The sequence below is a fragment of the Rana temporaria genome, chromosome 3, assembly GCF_905171775.1.
Source record: "Rana temporaria chromosome 3, aRanTem1.1, whole genome shotgun sequence".
In the NCBI taxonomy this organism is placed as follows: Eukaryota; Metazoa; Chordata; class Amphibia; order Anura; family Ranidae; genus Rana; species Rana temporaria.
In genome coordinates, this window is record NC_053491.1 from 453,893,002 (window position 1) to 453,908,883 (window position 15,882).

Consider the following 15,882-nt stretch of genomic DNA (forward strand, 5'->3'; position numbering starts at 1 on the left):
GGGATACCATAGTGGTGAGAGAGGTACTGGAAAGATAGGAGTTGTTGGCCCTGAAAAAGATCTCCAATGTTGTGGAGGCGAGCTGTAGTCCATTGCTGTAGAGGGAGGTCAGGAGAGAGGAGTTGAAGGGCTGTAAGCGAAATGTGAGCCAATACTTGAGGTGAAGGCCACTAGAGAGTTGTTGTACGGCTTTCCATGTCGAAACTGTAGCATTTATGGTGGGAAGGAAAGAACGGGCTGGATGGAATCCTAGCCACACAGCTGTTAATACCAAGGAGGGATGGTGGAGAAACGCTGAAGTTTCTACTTGAAGCCAGGAAGCTCCGAGTTCTCCAGACCACCATTATTTCGCTTGGTCTAGGATGGTCGCCTTGTAGTAGAACTTAAGGTTGGCGGCTCCAAGCCCTGCAAATTTTTGTGGTATGGTGAGGAGGGCATTTTTGATGCAGGGTTTCCGTGCAGCCCATATAAAGTGGTTGAGGAGTTTTTGAAGCTTGGTTAGGTCCGAATGCAAGATGGGAAGCGGGAGAGTCCTAAAGAAGTACAATATACTGTATGTCGTAGCAAAGACATCTTGGACAGGGCTATATGGCCCGCCCAAGAGATTTTCACCATAGACAGTGATTTAGATACATTTTGTAGCTTCTGACATAGCAACAAAAAGTTAGTACAGCTGAGCTTCCCTCATGCAAGATGGAGGAATTGGAGGAAACACAACCAGCTACAGCACCCTCCCCAGGGGACAGAGGTAAGCGGACAGCAGACTCTCCAGATTTCTTTCCTACCAAACAGCCCCCTGTGAAAAAGCACAGCAGTGCTGGGACATCTAGTTCCACACCAGAGCTCCAGTCTTCTTATTCCCTTGCTGCTTATCCCTCCACTGATAATCCAGCCTCAGAGCATGCTATCCAAGCCATGCTACCTTCTCTGCAGCCCAATTTTCAACGTCATCTGACAGTTTCCATTAACCATTTAAATGACCAGATTGCTAACCTGGAGGAAGGCACGGATCACATTGAACAGCACCTTTCCACTGCCATTAAAGCTGGAGCGGCTGTATGGAGAGGTGGAAGAGCAGAGCCTGTGAGTCAAGCGGCCATCTTTACTCACGGCCAGCCCCCCCCCCCCCTGCGAGTCTATTCATTTTAATACAATTCAAACTGATCTAATTTAAATGACACAGGCAAACATTTTTTTTTTTTAAATAACCCTTTTACCTGGCCGGTTCAACACTTATGTGTTTGCACCACATTGCTGTGCACATCACATGCGATGCAAATTCAGCCCTACAGTTTGAACGGCTGAAATTGCATCTCATTCGCACAAAAATTGTGCGAATGCTGGAATCGGATTTTCACACTCATGCGACTCAATTACATCCGATATCACAGTTTGCGCTGCGTTCTGCAAACTGAATTGGAGGTGTCATTAACTTCATGTTAAAACCTGAAGCAGATAGGAGGACCGCCGCTCCAGGTGAGCACAGGCAGGTAATCAAATGTCCACTCAGGAACCACACGGGTGCTGGCAATGCGTAGGATTATGCAGATGAGAGAATAGATGAACAGCCGCACTCCAAAAAGGTCTTTTAAAAGGAAGACGTGCTCTTTATTAAAAAGGAAAAATGCACAGCATACAAACAGCAAGCAGTGGGATGAACAGCTTACGCGTTTCGCATTAAGAACTAATGCTTAGTCATAACTCAACACTTATGTGTTGCCCGATATCGCATGTGGTTCGCACCACATTGCTTTGCACATCACATGCGATGCAAATTCAGCTATACAGTTGGAAAAGGGCTGAAATCGCATCGCATTCGCACAAAAATGGTGGGAATGCTGAAATCGGATTTTCACACTCATGCGACTCAATTGCATCCGATTTCACAACTCGCACTGCATTCTGCAAACTGATTTTGAGGCGTCGTTAACTTTATGTTAACACCTGAAGCAGTCAGCAAAGAACTGCCTACAATTTGGGCACCCACATAAAGATTGCTGCAGTTCCCATACTACAGAAACATGAACACAGCCTTATTCTATCTATTAATAGTGATGTCGCGAACCTAAAATTTTGCGTTCGCGAACGCCTATTACGAACTTGCGCATATGTTCGCGCATGCGCGAACCGCGCGAACCGCCATAGACTTCAATGGGCAGGCGAATTTTAAAACGCACAGGGACTCTTTCCGGCCACAATAATGATGGAAAAGTTGTTTCAAGGGGACTAACACCTGGACTGTGGCATGCCGGAGGGGGATCCATGGCAAAACTCCAATGGAAAATTACGTAGTTGTCGCAGAGTCCGTTTTTAATCCATAAGGGGTATAAATCACCTAACATTCATAAATTGTTTGGAATAACGTGCTCTAAAACATCAAGTATGATGTTATATCGATCAGGTAGTGTAAGGGTTAGGGTTAGGGTTAGGATAACAGATAGCGTTAGGGTTACAGATAGGGTTAGGGTTAGGGTAACAGATAGGGTTACAGTTAGGGTTAGGGTTAGAGATAGGGTTAGGGTTAGGGTAACAGATAGCGTTAGGGTTAGGGTTAGGGTAGGGTTAGGGTTACAGATAGGGTTAGGGTTACAGTCTGTAACCCTAACCCTATCTGTAACCCTAACCCTATCTGTAACCCTAACCCTAACCCTTTCTTTAACCATAACCCTTTCTTTAACCCTAACCCTATCTGTAACCCTAACCCTATCTGTAACCCTAACCCTATCTGTAACCCTAACCCTAATCCTATCTGTAACCCTAACCCTATCTGTAACCCTAACCCTAACCCTATCTGTAACCCTAACCCTATCTGTAACCCTAACCCTATCTGTAACCCTAACCCAAACCCTATCTGTAACCCTAACCCTATCTGTAACCCTAACCTTGTCTGTAATAGGGTTAGGGTTCACAGTGACAGACCAAACTCTGACAGATCAAACTCCCCGTTTAACGCACCGCAAACACCTGCAAACAGTCCATTTGCACAACCGCAAACTCCCCATTTACACAAGGTTGGATACCAAGCTAGCCATGTCCCGTTCCTTGTCCTCACTGACGTCAATGAACGTTTTTGAGATTGCAGGCGATGGGGGTTTTTCAAAGCCTATGGTCGTGCTGAGGTAGTTCAGTGACAGTTAAGTGACCCAGAAAACAATGATTCTGCAGTGTGGGCCCATTGTTGGCCTAGTAGGCTTTAATGATCACCTTAGATGATCACAAAGAAATTTAATGGTTTTTCTATGCAAAATTATCCAGCTGATCGCTTTTGGTCTGATCACAATGAAGCAACGACCTTATCATCTGGGGTGTGCCAGCATTGTCATTGCCAACACACTCATAGAGGTGGTCGCTTCATCGTGATACGCAAGCCCCTTCACCACAACAAGGTAGCGATCACGAAGGGGAATTGACACATGTTTGTGCCTTTTTTTTTGTTTTGTTTTTGCAGCCACAGTGCAGCACCAGAGGCCAGAAAAATTAGGCATGTACACATGTCTAAAAAATTAAGTATTGTTGCAGCTGCTGCTGTAGCAGCGGCCAGAAAAATTGACGTTTTCCAGGCAGAAAGTGCACTAAAACATTGAGGCTTGAACCCTAGTTGGTGGCGGATAAGCCACGCAAGTCATCCGGCATGTAGAGATAAAATACAGCAGCGTGTGGACCATTTGTAGCCCAAGGAAGCTCATCTCATCAGGCCTTTAGTCAAATATATCGCCCACTGTCAGTCCCTTCGGGATCCATGCCTCATTCATCTTAATAAAGGTGAGGTAATCTAGACTTTTTTGACCTAGGCGACTTCTCTTCTCAGTGACAATACCTCCTGCTGCACTGAAGGTCCTTTCTGAAAGGACACTTGAAGCGGGGCAGGACAGAAGTTCTATCGCAAATTGGGATAGCTCAGGCCACAGGTCAAGCCTGCACACCCAGTAGTCAAGGGGTTCATCGCTCCTCAGAGTGTCGATATCTGCAGTTAAGGCGAGGTAGTCTGCTACCTGTCGGTCGATTCGTTCTCTGAGGGTGGACCCCGAAGGGCTGTGGCGACGCGTAGGGCTGAAAAAGCTCCGCATGTCCTCCATCAACAACACGTCTGTAAAGCGTCCTGTCCTTGCCGGCGTGGTCATGGTAGGAGGAGGATTACTTTCACCTCTTCCCCTGTTAGATTCCCGTTGTGCTGCGACATCACCCTTGTATGCTGTGTAAAGCATACTTTTTAATTTATTTTGGAACTGCTGCATCCTTTCCGACTTCCGGTAATTCGGTAACATTTCAGGCACTTTCTGCTTATACCAGGGGTCTAGTAGTGTGGCCACCCAGTACAGGTCGTTCTCCTTCAGCCTTTTTATACGAGGGTCCCTCAACAGGCACGACAGCATGAAAGACCCCATTTGCACAAGGTTGCATGCCGAGCTACTCATGTCCCGTTCCTCGTCCTCACTGATCTCACTGAAGGTCTGTTCTTCCTCCCAGTCACGTACAACACCACGGGTACCAGATAGGTGACAACGAGCACCCTGGGATGCCTGCTGTGGTTGGTCTTCCTCCTCCTCAAAGCCACATTCCTCCTCTGACTCCTCTTCCTCACACTCCTCTTCCAGCGTTTCTGCAGGTCCAGCAAGTGATGCTGAGAAGGCTGTTTCTGGTGGTGGTGATGGTGACCACAACTCTTCCTCTTCCTCTCGCTCATCTACGGCCTGATCCAGCACTCTTCGCAGCACACGTTCCAGGAAGAAAACAAATGGGATGATGTCGCTGATGCTGCCTTCAGTGCGACTGACTAGGTTTGTCACCTCCTCAAAAGGACGCATCAGCCTACAGGCATTGCGCATGAGCGTCCAGTAACGTGGCAAAAAAATTCCCAGCTGCGCAGAGGCTGTCCTAGCACCCCGGTCATACAAATACTCATTGACGGCTTTTTCTTGTTGGAGCAGGCGGTCGAACATTAGGAGTAGTGTTGAGCAGAATATGCCATATTCGATTTCGCGATATATCTCGAATATATATTCGAATATTCGAGATATATTCGCTAAATTCGAATATTCGTGATATTTTATCGAAATTAAATGATTGCGATTTTTCGCTATTGCGAATGCGAAAATAATTGCGATTTTTTGATAACTGCGGTAGGAGCACTCTGATTGGCTCAGAATATTCGTGATATTTTATCGAAATATCGCAACATGCGAATGCGATATTTATTGCGCAATTTCGAGAAATGCTGGAGGAGCGCTCTGATTGGCTCAGAATATTCGTGATATTTTATCGAAATATCGCAACATGCGAATGCGATATTTATTGCGCAATTTCGACAAATGCTGTAGGAGCACTCTGATTGGCTCAGAATATTCTTGATATTTTACAATACAAAATAATTGCGAATATTCGGCAAATGCGGAAGGAGCACTCTGATTGGCTCAGAATATTCTTGATATTTTACAATACAAAATAATTGCGAATATTCGGCAAATGCGGAAGGAGCACTCTGATTGGCTCAGAATATTCTTGATATTTTACAATAGAAAATAAAAAGTGTTTTGCATTGGTGGTGATTCTTTACTCTATCCATCTGTCACCGCCATTTGTCAATCAAACACCTTGAAGATTGAACACGTTCATGCTGCATGCTTTGGACTTTTTTTCACTTCACATATCAAAGACATTTTTATGAAAGATTATTTTTCTATTATTGGGACTATATTTCTTTATATATTTGTTTCACTGTGTATTTCACAAGTTATTTGCGCTTGCTTATTTTATAATTTGCCCACATGTCTTGTCACTAGACATATTTTTTATTCTTGTAGAGCGACTCCATTTTCTGTCTTGTATTAATTTATGTTGTATAACATTTTTGAGTTGCTGCTGTATTCTTCCCTTTTTTAAGGTATGCGCAATTTTTTCCTTCTTACAAAAAATAATAATATCAAACATACAAATATTCATAACATACACATACACAAAGCCCCCCCCCTTTTGCATCAGAGACAATCAGAGTTCTCCTACCACAGTTATCGAAAATTCGCAATCATTTTCGCATTCGCATTAGCGAAAAATCGCAATTTTTTTTTTTTCAATTTGGCAACATAAAAGGATCGCCTCAGCTTAGCTACTCAGCCCAGGGTCTCTAATCATACCAGCAATGCTTTTAGACGTCGATAGGATGTGATCTGTTTTAAAAATCAAATTGAAAAAATGCGAATATTCGGAATTGCGAATATTCACCGCGAAATTCGAAATATAGCGTGATTTCTCGAATATGCTATATTCGAGTCGAATATTCGCAATGCGAATATTCGTGAGCAACACTAATTAGGAGTGTTGAATTCCAACGTGTCGGGCTGTCGCAAATCAGTCGCCTCACTGGTATGTTGTTTCGCCGCTGGATATCTGAAAAGTGCGCCATGGCCGTGTAGGAACGCCTGAAATGGCCACACACCTTCCTGGCCTGCTTGAGCACATCCTGTAAGTCTGGGTACTTATGCACAAAGTGTTGTACAATCAGATTCATCACATGTGCCATGCACGGAACATGTGTCAACTTGCCCAAATTCAATGCTGCCAACAAATTGCTTCCGTTGTCACACACCACTTTTCCGATCTCCAGTTGGTGCGGAGTCAGCCACTGATCCACCTGTGTGTTCAGGGCGGACAGGAGTGCTGGTCCGGTGTGACTCTCTGCTTTCAGGCAAGTCAACCCCAAGACGGCGTGACACTGTCGTATGCGTGATGTGGAATAGCCCCTGGGGAGCTGGGGGGGTGAAGTTGATGTGGAGCAAGACGCAGCAGCAGAAGACGACTCAGCCGAGGAGGTTATCAAAGAGGATGGAGTAGGAGGAGTAGAGGAGGTGGCAGCAGACCTGCCTGCAAGTCGTGGCGGTGTCACCAACTCCTCTGCAGAGCCACGCATTACATGCTTGTCAGCCGTCAGCAGGTTTACCCAATGCGCAGTGTAGGTGATATACCTGCCCTGACCGTGCTTTGCAGACCAGGTGTCAGTGGTCAGATGGACCCTTGCCCCAACACTGTGTGCCAAGGATGCCATGACTTCCTTTTGCACAATAGAGTACAGGTTGGGGATTGCCTTTTGTGAAAAGAAATTTCGGCCGGGTACCTTCCACTGCGGTGTCCCAATAGCTACAAATTTTTTGAAGGCCTCAGACTCCACCAGCTTGTATGGTAAAAGCTGGCGGGCTAAGAGTTCCGACAAGCCAGCTGTCAGACGCCGGGCAAGGGGGTGACTCTGTGACATTGGCTTCTTACGCTCAAACATGTCCTTGACAGACACCAAACTGTGGGCAGATGGTGAGAGATGGAGTGGCGGATGGTTGAGAGGGGGCAAGGAGGACAGCAGTGGTTGATGTGACTGAAGATGCTGCAGCAGGAGGAGGATGGTGGCTTTGAGCTTGTGTGCTGCTTGTGCTCTTCATCATGTGTTGATCCCATAGGCGTTTGTGATGTGCGATTATGTGCCTTCGCAAAGCAGTTGTACCTAGGTGGGTGTTGGATTTCCCACGACTCAGTTTCTTTTGGCACAGGTTGCAAATGGCATCACTGTTATCAGAGGCAGACACACAAAAAAAATGCCACACTGCTGAGCTTTGCAATGCCGGCATTCTGGTGGTGGCAACAGCATGTGTTGATTGGCATGCTGTCTGGCTGACCCTGGGTGCCGATACATGCTGTCTGACTGTGCCACTTGCTCCCTGCGACGACCTCCCCCTGCTTCCAACTCGTCTCCTCCTCCTCTCTGTCTCCCCATCTGAGCTTTCCCCCTCTTCTTCCTCTCTTCGAGCGGGCACCCACGTGACATCCCCGGACACATCGTCATCATCAACCGCTTCACTTGTATCTGACAACTCAGCAAATGAAGCAGCAGCGGGTACATCATCATCACACCATACGTCCATGTGTGTAATGCTGCCTGACTGAGTCATATCCCTTTTATCTACAACCTCTGGCAATAATGGTTGCGCATCACTCATTTCTTCCAACTGATGTGTAAATAACTCCTCTGACGGATCAAGTGAAGCAGCTGTGATGCTAGTGTTGGTGGTGGCGGCATGCGGGCGAGTGGTAACTTGAGAGGTGCCCGAAGCTGAGCTGGAGGAGGATGGTGTGTCAAGGTTATGAGCAGAATCTGTAGAAGATTGGGTGTCCTGTGTTAGCCAGTCAACTATGTCCTCAGAACTTTTCGAGTTCAGGGTACGTGGCCTCTGAACACTCGGCATTATTCTAGGGCCAAAGGGAATCACAGCACCACGACCACGATAGCCCCTGCGGGGTGGCCTGCCTCTGACAGTCATTTTTTATTATTTGTTTAGTTGTACTATGCGTGCAAGCTACTGTGACACCAGATATGAGTGGCACTGTGCACTGGCGGAAGTAGGCAGAGTAGACGCTGTAGGCCTGACACACGCCGGCAGACAATTAACTGCTATTCTATTGCAGTCAAAATTGTGTTTTTTCTTTTTAAATTTAATATACTATGCCACCAGATATATGAGTGGTGGCACTGGGCAAGTGAGCACAGTTTACACTATGAGCCTGACACACGCTGGCAACTGACTACAATTCTATTGCAGTAAATTTTTAGGGGTTTTTAAATGTTATGTACTGTGCCACCAAGACAGATGGGTGGTGGGTGGCACTGGGCACAGTGTACGCTGTACCCTGACACACGCTGGCAGACAGGCAACTGACTGCAATTAAATTGCAGTAATAATTTTTTATTTTTTTTAAATGTTATCGACTGTGCCACCAAGACAGATGGGTGGTGGGTGGCACTGGGCACAGTGTACGCTGTACCCTGACACACGCTGGCAGACAGGCAACTGACTGCAATTATATTGCAGTAATAATTTTTTTTTTTTTTAATGTTATCGACTGTGCCACCAAGACAGATGGGTGGTGGGTGGCACTGGGCACAGTGTACGCTGTACCCTGACACACGCTGGCAGACAGGCAACTGACTGCAATTATATTGCAGTAATAATTTTTTTTTTTTTAAATGTTATCTACTGTGCCAAGAAAGATAGATGAGTGGTGTATGGCACTGGGCACAGTTTACGCTGTGATCCTGACACACACAGGCTGCCTTCCTAGCAGGCAACTGCAATGAGATTACAGAGAAAAAAAAGCCACCAAGATAGATGAGTGGTGGATGGCACTGGGCAGTGTACGCTGTGATCCTGACACACACACAGGCTGCCTTCCTAGCAGGCAACTGCAATGAGATAAGATTACAGAGAAAAAAAAGCAGACTGATATACCAGCCCTAAAAAAGGCTTTTTGGGGTTACCAGCCCTAAAAAGGGCTTTTTGGGGTGCTGTCCTTACAGCAGAGATCAGATGAGTCGTTCAGGACACTGAAAACACTACTCTAGCTATTCTTTCCCTATCAATTCAGCAGCAGCAGCACTATCCCTCCTCTCACTAAGAATGCAGGTTCGGAATGAATCTAAAATGGATGCTGCCCTAGAGGTGGGAGGGTCAGGGAGGGAGGGTATGCTGCTGATTGGCTGGAATGTGTCTGCTGACTGTGACATTGAGGGTCAAAGTTTGCTCAATGAAAAATAATAGGAGGCGGATCGAACATCGCATATGTTCGCGCGCATCGGCGAACGCGAAAAAATCGCCACAATTTATTCGCCGGCGAACAGTTCTGTACATCTCTATTTATTAATCAGTAAAATTATTCTGCTGTTGCACTATTGAAAATTGTGGTTGTCAGTGATTGGTATCAGAATCTCACCACCCTGAGTTGTCATTCAAGGCAGTGGGGGAGATTGTGTAATCAGCACTCATTCTCCTCCATTCATCATTTCTGTTTCTCCATAAGGAGGAACAGGTAAGAATTGACCTCACTGACAATACAATGTAACGATCTCACATAACACCCAATATTATGACATCATCTCTCAGCTCAGGGAGACATTATTTACTGTTAGGCTTTATTATTTATTTTATTTACCAAAATTAAAAATTCACCCTTTTTACACTTTTTTGAGTCTATTCACTCTTTTCCCCAATATTCTTTTATTGAAATTTGGCTTTTAACATACAAAGAGTAAAACAATGCATATGAAATTGAAGTAGGTGGGGCCCTCTTCCTTTGAAACGTGAATACATGAGAATATATATGTACATAGAAGAAGAGCAGGAACAGGTTGTATTGTACTTTTCAACAAAAAGGAATGTAGGGTTAGAAATGCCATTAACCATTCTCTTAGGGGGGTACCCTGAGGGGGGAACAGAGACTGAGGAGAGAGGGAGGATAGGGATGGAAAGGGTAGACCAGCTATTTTGTGTCAAGGGTATAGCTGATCTATATGATTTTGTTAGAAGATAGCCAAAAAAAACAGATGGCTCTATACGGTCTAAAGGTAAAATATAATAGATGTTGTGGGGAAGTGCGACAGCTAATTAAGGGTTGACTAGGTAGCAGGCTAGGTACTAAGTTGTGCTCTGGGGTCTGATAACCAGAACTGCCATTGTCGGTGGAATTTTTCAATATTCATATGTATTATGGCAAAGAGGTATTCCATATGAGCATGATCATTGATTATGTCAATGGTCATACCAAGGGTGGGAGAAGAGGTCTGTTTCCAGAGTCGGGCCATGCCGAGAGTCCTAAACCGAAGAGAGCCATCTGCGGGACCAGTGCATTAGGAGTTTGGGTAACATCATGAATGAGAGTGGAAATGCTCCTCCAATATGGAGCAATGGAGGGGCATTCCCACCTTATATGGAGAATATCACCATCAATATGGCAGTTTCTCCAGCATTTCTGTGATTGAATCGGGAAAATGCGAGCCAGTCTTATGGGTGTGTAGTACCAGCGGTACAAGAGTTTCATCATTGTTTCCCAGTGCGAAATGTTCCTGGAAAAGGTAGTGGAAGCACAAATTTCCTAGTGCCAGAGGGAGGTAGGTATTTAAATTTGTAGGGTGGGTTCCCAGTAAGTCATGGCTGAGGACTTTTTCTTTTTGAGGGGGCCTGAAAGCAGATCATAAAAGTGGGATATACCTCTGAGCTTGGGGAGAGTTAGGTGGAAGAAAGTGATGACGTCCTTAGTTTGTGATTGAGGTGTAAAGCAGATGTTTGAGAGGATATGTCGTATTCTGAGGCAGCCTTTCTCAACCAGTGTGCCGCGGCACACTGGTGTGCCGTCAGAGGTTTTCAGGTGTGCCGTGGGGGTCAGTGGAGAGAAGGCTGTCAGATGAGCTCTCATGCCGAACTGTGAGAAGCTCTGTCGGCTTCAAAAATGAAAGTGAAGTGCAGAGGAGTGTGCTGTGCTCTCTGCTTCCCCCTAGAGTGCAGTACCCGGCTAAAGAGAAATCTGAAAAGGTACTGAGCTAGAAGCTACATTATTTTTTTTTAAAATGGCTTTATACATTTGTCTGTGTGTGTGTGCACATGTGACTGTCTCTGTGTGTGTGTGTGTGCACATGTGACTGTCTGTGTGTGTGTGCACATGTGACTGTCTCTGTGTGTGTGTGCACATGTGACTGTCTGTGTGTGTGTGTGTGCGTGTGTGCACATGTGACTGTCTGTATGTGTGTGTGTGTGTGTGCACATGTGACTGTCTGTATGTGTGCGTGTGTGCACATGTGACTGTCTGTATGTGTGCGTGTGTGTGTGCACATGTGACTGTCTGTATGTGTGCGTGTGTGTGTGCACATGTGACTGTCTGTATGTGTGTGTGTGCACATGTGACTGTCTGTCTGTATGTGTGTGTGTGCGTGCACATGTGACTGTCTGTATGTGTGTGTGCACATGTGACTGTGTATGTGTGTGTGTGCTCATGTGACTGTCTGTCTGTATGTGTGTGTGTGTGCGCATGTGACAGTGTCTATATGTGTGTGTGTGTGCATGCATGCATGTAGTCTGTCTGTCTGTATGTGTGTGTGTGTGCGCACATGTGACTGTGTGTGTGTGTGTGTGCGCATGTGACTGTGTCTATATGTGTGTGTGTGTGCGCGCGCACATGTGACTCTGTCTGTGTGTGTGTGCGCGCGCATGTGACTGTCTGTCTGTCTGTATGTGTGTGTGTGCACATGTGACTGTCTGTCTGTGTGCGTGTGTGTGTATCAGGTTTGCCCACTTTCAGTAAATTTACAAAGAGTTTGTAAAATCCATACTTTTTGCATTTGTCCATGAATGTCAGTTACAGACATGCAGCCTACATGTCCGCAATGGACATTCAAGGACAGATGAAAAAAGTACGGATTTTACAAACTTCGTAAATTTACTGAAAGTTGGCAACCCTGGTATGTATGTGTATGCATGTGTAAGCCTGTGTCTGTAGTCTGTATGTATGTTACTTTTAATCCTGCCCCCCCCCATTCCTGTACCATGACAATGGATTTTGTAGGGCTTGTTTGATAGCAAGGACTGCTGCTTCTCTGAAAAGCAATCCATGCACAGATCGCTTTTCAGAGGCATTTGACAGGCCGTAAAGAGGCATTATGTTGCCTCTTTACTACCTGTTTTAAGCCCGTAAATGCAGCATCACTACACCGCAACCGTGCAATGCACACAGTTGCGGGGTAGTTGCAGTGCACCCCCATTCACCTTCGGTATACCTCCAGTTGCAGCCACAGCATGTGAACACCCCAGCTGCTGCCTCTGCAGCTAAAGGTAGAGAAGTTGGGGGTGGTAAAAACGTCTCAACCATGTGGTTTTACCGCCCCTTTGACATGTTAACAAGCCCTTGGTTCACATCTGTGCAGCTGCATGTACGGCAGACCATTCATTTCAATGGGCTTCTGTACCCACAAAAATGCAGGGAAACAAGTCCCCAACCTTCTTCTTTTTTTTTTAATTGCACTGCAGCAAAAGCACCCCACATTTTCCAATGTGTGGGTGTACCATTAAGAATTAATGGTACCTTTAATGGTACCTCTAAAGAGCAGAGCATTATTCTGTGTGTCAGGAATGAGCGCGATTTTGCGCGTGTTCTGCGACACACCATAATGTGAACCAAGCCTTGGACTGGGGTGCCTCAAGACTGAAAATACTTTTTAAGGGCGCCCCGACTGGAAAAAGGTTGAGAAACACTGTTCTGAGGTACAAATAGAAGTCCTTGTTAGTGATACCATAGTGGTGAGAGAGGTACTGGAAAGATTGGAGTTGTTGGCCCTGAAAAAGATCTCCAATGTTGTTGAGGCGAGCTGTAGTTCATTGCTGTAGAGGGAGGTCAGGAGAGAGGAGTTAAAGGGCTGTAAGCGAAATGTGAGCCAATACTTGAGGTGAAGGCTACTAGAGAGTTGTTGTACGGCTTTCCATGTCGAAACTGTAGCGTTTATGGTGGGAAGGAAAGAACGGGCTGGATGGAATCTTAGCCACACAGCTGTTAATACCAAGGAGGGATGGTGGAGAAACGCTGAAGTTTCTACTTGAAGCCAGGAAGCTCCGGATTCTCCAGACCACCATTTTTCTGCTTGGTCTAGGATGGTCGCCTTGTAGTAGAGCTTAAGGTTGGGGGCTCCAAGCCCTGCTAATTTTTGTGGTATAGTGAGCAGGGCCGGATTCCAGACAAGGCCAACAAGGCCAGGCCTCGGGGCGGCAGTGGGTGCAGGGGCGGCACTGCGGCTGAGAGGAGAGGACACTTTCACTTTCATATCAGGAGTTCCCCCCTGTCATGCAGATGGTGAGAGGAGAAAAAACAGAGGGAAGAGGAGGTGAGATAGTTCTTGGCAGCAGCAACCCCCCTCCCGATTCTCATTGTCCTGCCGAAAAAGTCCCCCAGCGGATAATGTCCCCCCCGTACTGCGCAGGAGGGGGCGGCATTGAAGGACCCGGCCTTGGGGCGGCAAAGGGAGTAAATCCGGGCCTGATGGTGAGGGGGGCATTTTGATGCAGGGTTTCCGTGCAGCCCATATAAAGTGGTTGAGGAGTTTTTGAAGCTTGGTTAGGTCCAATTGCAAGATGGGTAGCGGGAGAGTCCTAAAGAAGTACAATATATGTCGTAGCAAAGACATCTTGGACAGGGCTATGCGGCCCGCCCAAGAGATTTTCACCATAGACAGTGATTTAGATACATTTTGTAGCTTCTGACATAGCAACAAAAAGTTAGTACAAAAGAGCATTGTAGAAGGAGAGGTTAACTGAATGCCCAGGTAAGTCAATGATGAATTGGGAGCCCAGGAAAAAGGGGAGATTTTAGAGATCTCTGTCTTTAGGCATGGGGGGATGGAGACTCCTAACATTGCAGATTTCGAGTGGTTCAATTTATACATCGAGATGGGACTGAAACCTTCGAGCAATTCACATAATGGGGGTATTGATTTGAGGGGCTCTTTGAGCCAAATCATGATGTCGTCAGTGTATAGGCCAATCTTGTGGGATACTTGTCCTACTGTCAGTCCTGTAATGTGGAGGTGTGAGCATATGGCTTGGGTTCGATGACCAGTGCAAAGATTAGGGGTGCTAAGGGGCACCCCTGACAGGTTCCATTGTTATGGGGAAGGGGGTGGATAGCATGCCCTATTTCCAAACTTTAGCGCTGGGGGTTGAATATTTTGTGAGGTGTCCGCTGAGATATCATTATACAATGTGATTTTGATAAAGGGCACTGGGAGGAAGCGCATGTTTCTTGCTACACGCATAATATTTTCTTTGGTGCGAGAAAAATGCACTCAGGCCAGAATGTTTCTAGGAGTGTGGATTCTGTGAGCCCGGTCAATGAGCATATCATTAGCCGTGAGAGAAGGAATCAATTTGCAGAAGATTTGATGTAGATATAAGACCATTTCAGAGGGGGGAAGGGATTCAGGTACCACCCTAATTTTAATATTGTTCCGCCTAGAGCGGTCCTCGAGGTCTGCGATTTTCAGGCGCATCATGCGAATGGTTGCGGCTTGCTCATCCTGGATATCCACTATGTTATTATGGGCTTTAATGGCAGTGTAAAGGTGCTGTGCAATGTGATCCGTGCGTTCCTCCAGGTTAGCAATCTGGCCATTTAAGTGACTAATGGAAACTGTCAGATGACGTTAAAAATGGAGAGGTGGAAGAGCAGAGCCTGTGAGTCAAGCGGCCATCTTTAATCGCGGCCAGGTCACGCCCCCCCTGTGAGTCTATTTATTTTAATACAATTCAAACTGATCTAATTTAAATGACACAGGCAAATTTTTTTTTTTAAATAACCCTTTTACCTGGCCGGTTCAACACTTATGTGTTTGCACCACATTGCTGTGCACATCACATGCAATGCAAATTCAGCCCTACAGTTTGAACGGCTGAAATCGCATCGCATTCGCACAAAAATTGTGCGAATGCTGGAATCGGATTTTCACACTCATGCGACTCAAATCCATCCGATATCACAGTTTGCGCTGCGTTCTGCAAACCGATTTGGAGGCGTCATTAACTTCATGTTAACACCTGAAGCAGTAGGCAAGTAAATGCCTGTGATTTCAGTACCCACACAGCAATTGCTGCTGTTCCCACATCACACCGGCATGAACCCGGCCTTATTCTATTTATCAATCAGTAGAAACATTCTGTTATTAACCCAATAAAAGTCATGATTGTCAGCAATTGGTGTCAGAATTACACCACCCTGAGTTGTCATTCAAGGCAGTGGGGGAGATTGTGTAATCTGCACTCATCCTCCTCCATTCATCATTTCTGTTTCTCCATAAGGAGGAACAGGTAAGGATTGACCTCACTGACAATACAATGTAATGATCTCACACAACACCCAATATTATGACATCATCACTCAGCTCAGGGAGACATTATTTACTGTTAGGCTTTATTATTTATTTTATTTACCAAAATAAAAAATTCAGCCTTTTTACACTTTTTTGAGTCTATTCACTTTTTCCCCCAATATTCTTTTATTGAAATTTGGCTTTTAACATACAAAGAGTAAAACAAT

The 15,882-nt window shown here is 45.7% G+C and overlaps 2 non-coding genes across 2 annotated transcripts; both read right to left on the reverse strand.

Annotated features, from left to right (window-relative positions):
• Nucleotides 1-9,734: 9,734 nt before the first annotated feature.
• LOC120934165 lies at nt 9,735-9,866 on the reverse strand. The gene has a single exon (XR_005748314.1). It is a non-coding gene; the product is annotated as a U8 small nucleolar RNA (small nucleolar RNA).
• A 5,678-nt stretch (nt 9,867-15,544) lies between these two features.
• Nucleotides 15,545-15,676, reverse strand: LOC120934173. Its single transcript, XR_005748322.1, has one exon. It is a non-coding gene; the product is annotated as a U8 small nucleolar RNA (small nucleolar RNA).
• Between the last annotated feature and the right edge of the window lie 206 nt (nt 15,677-15,882).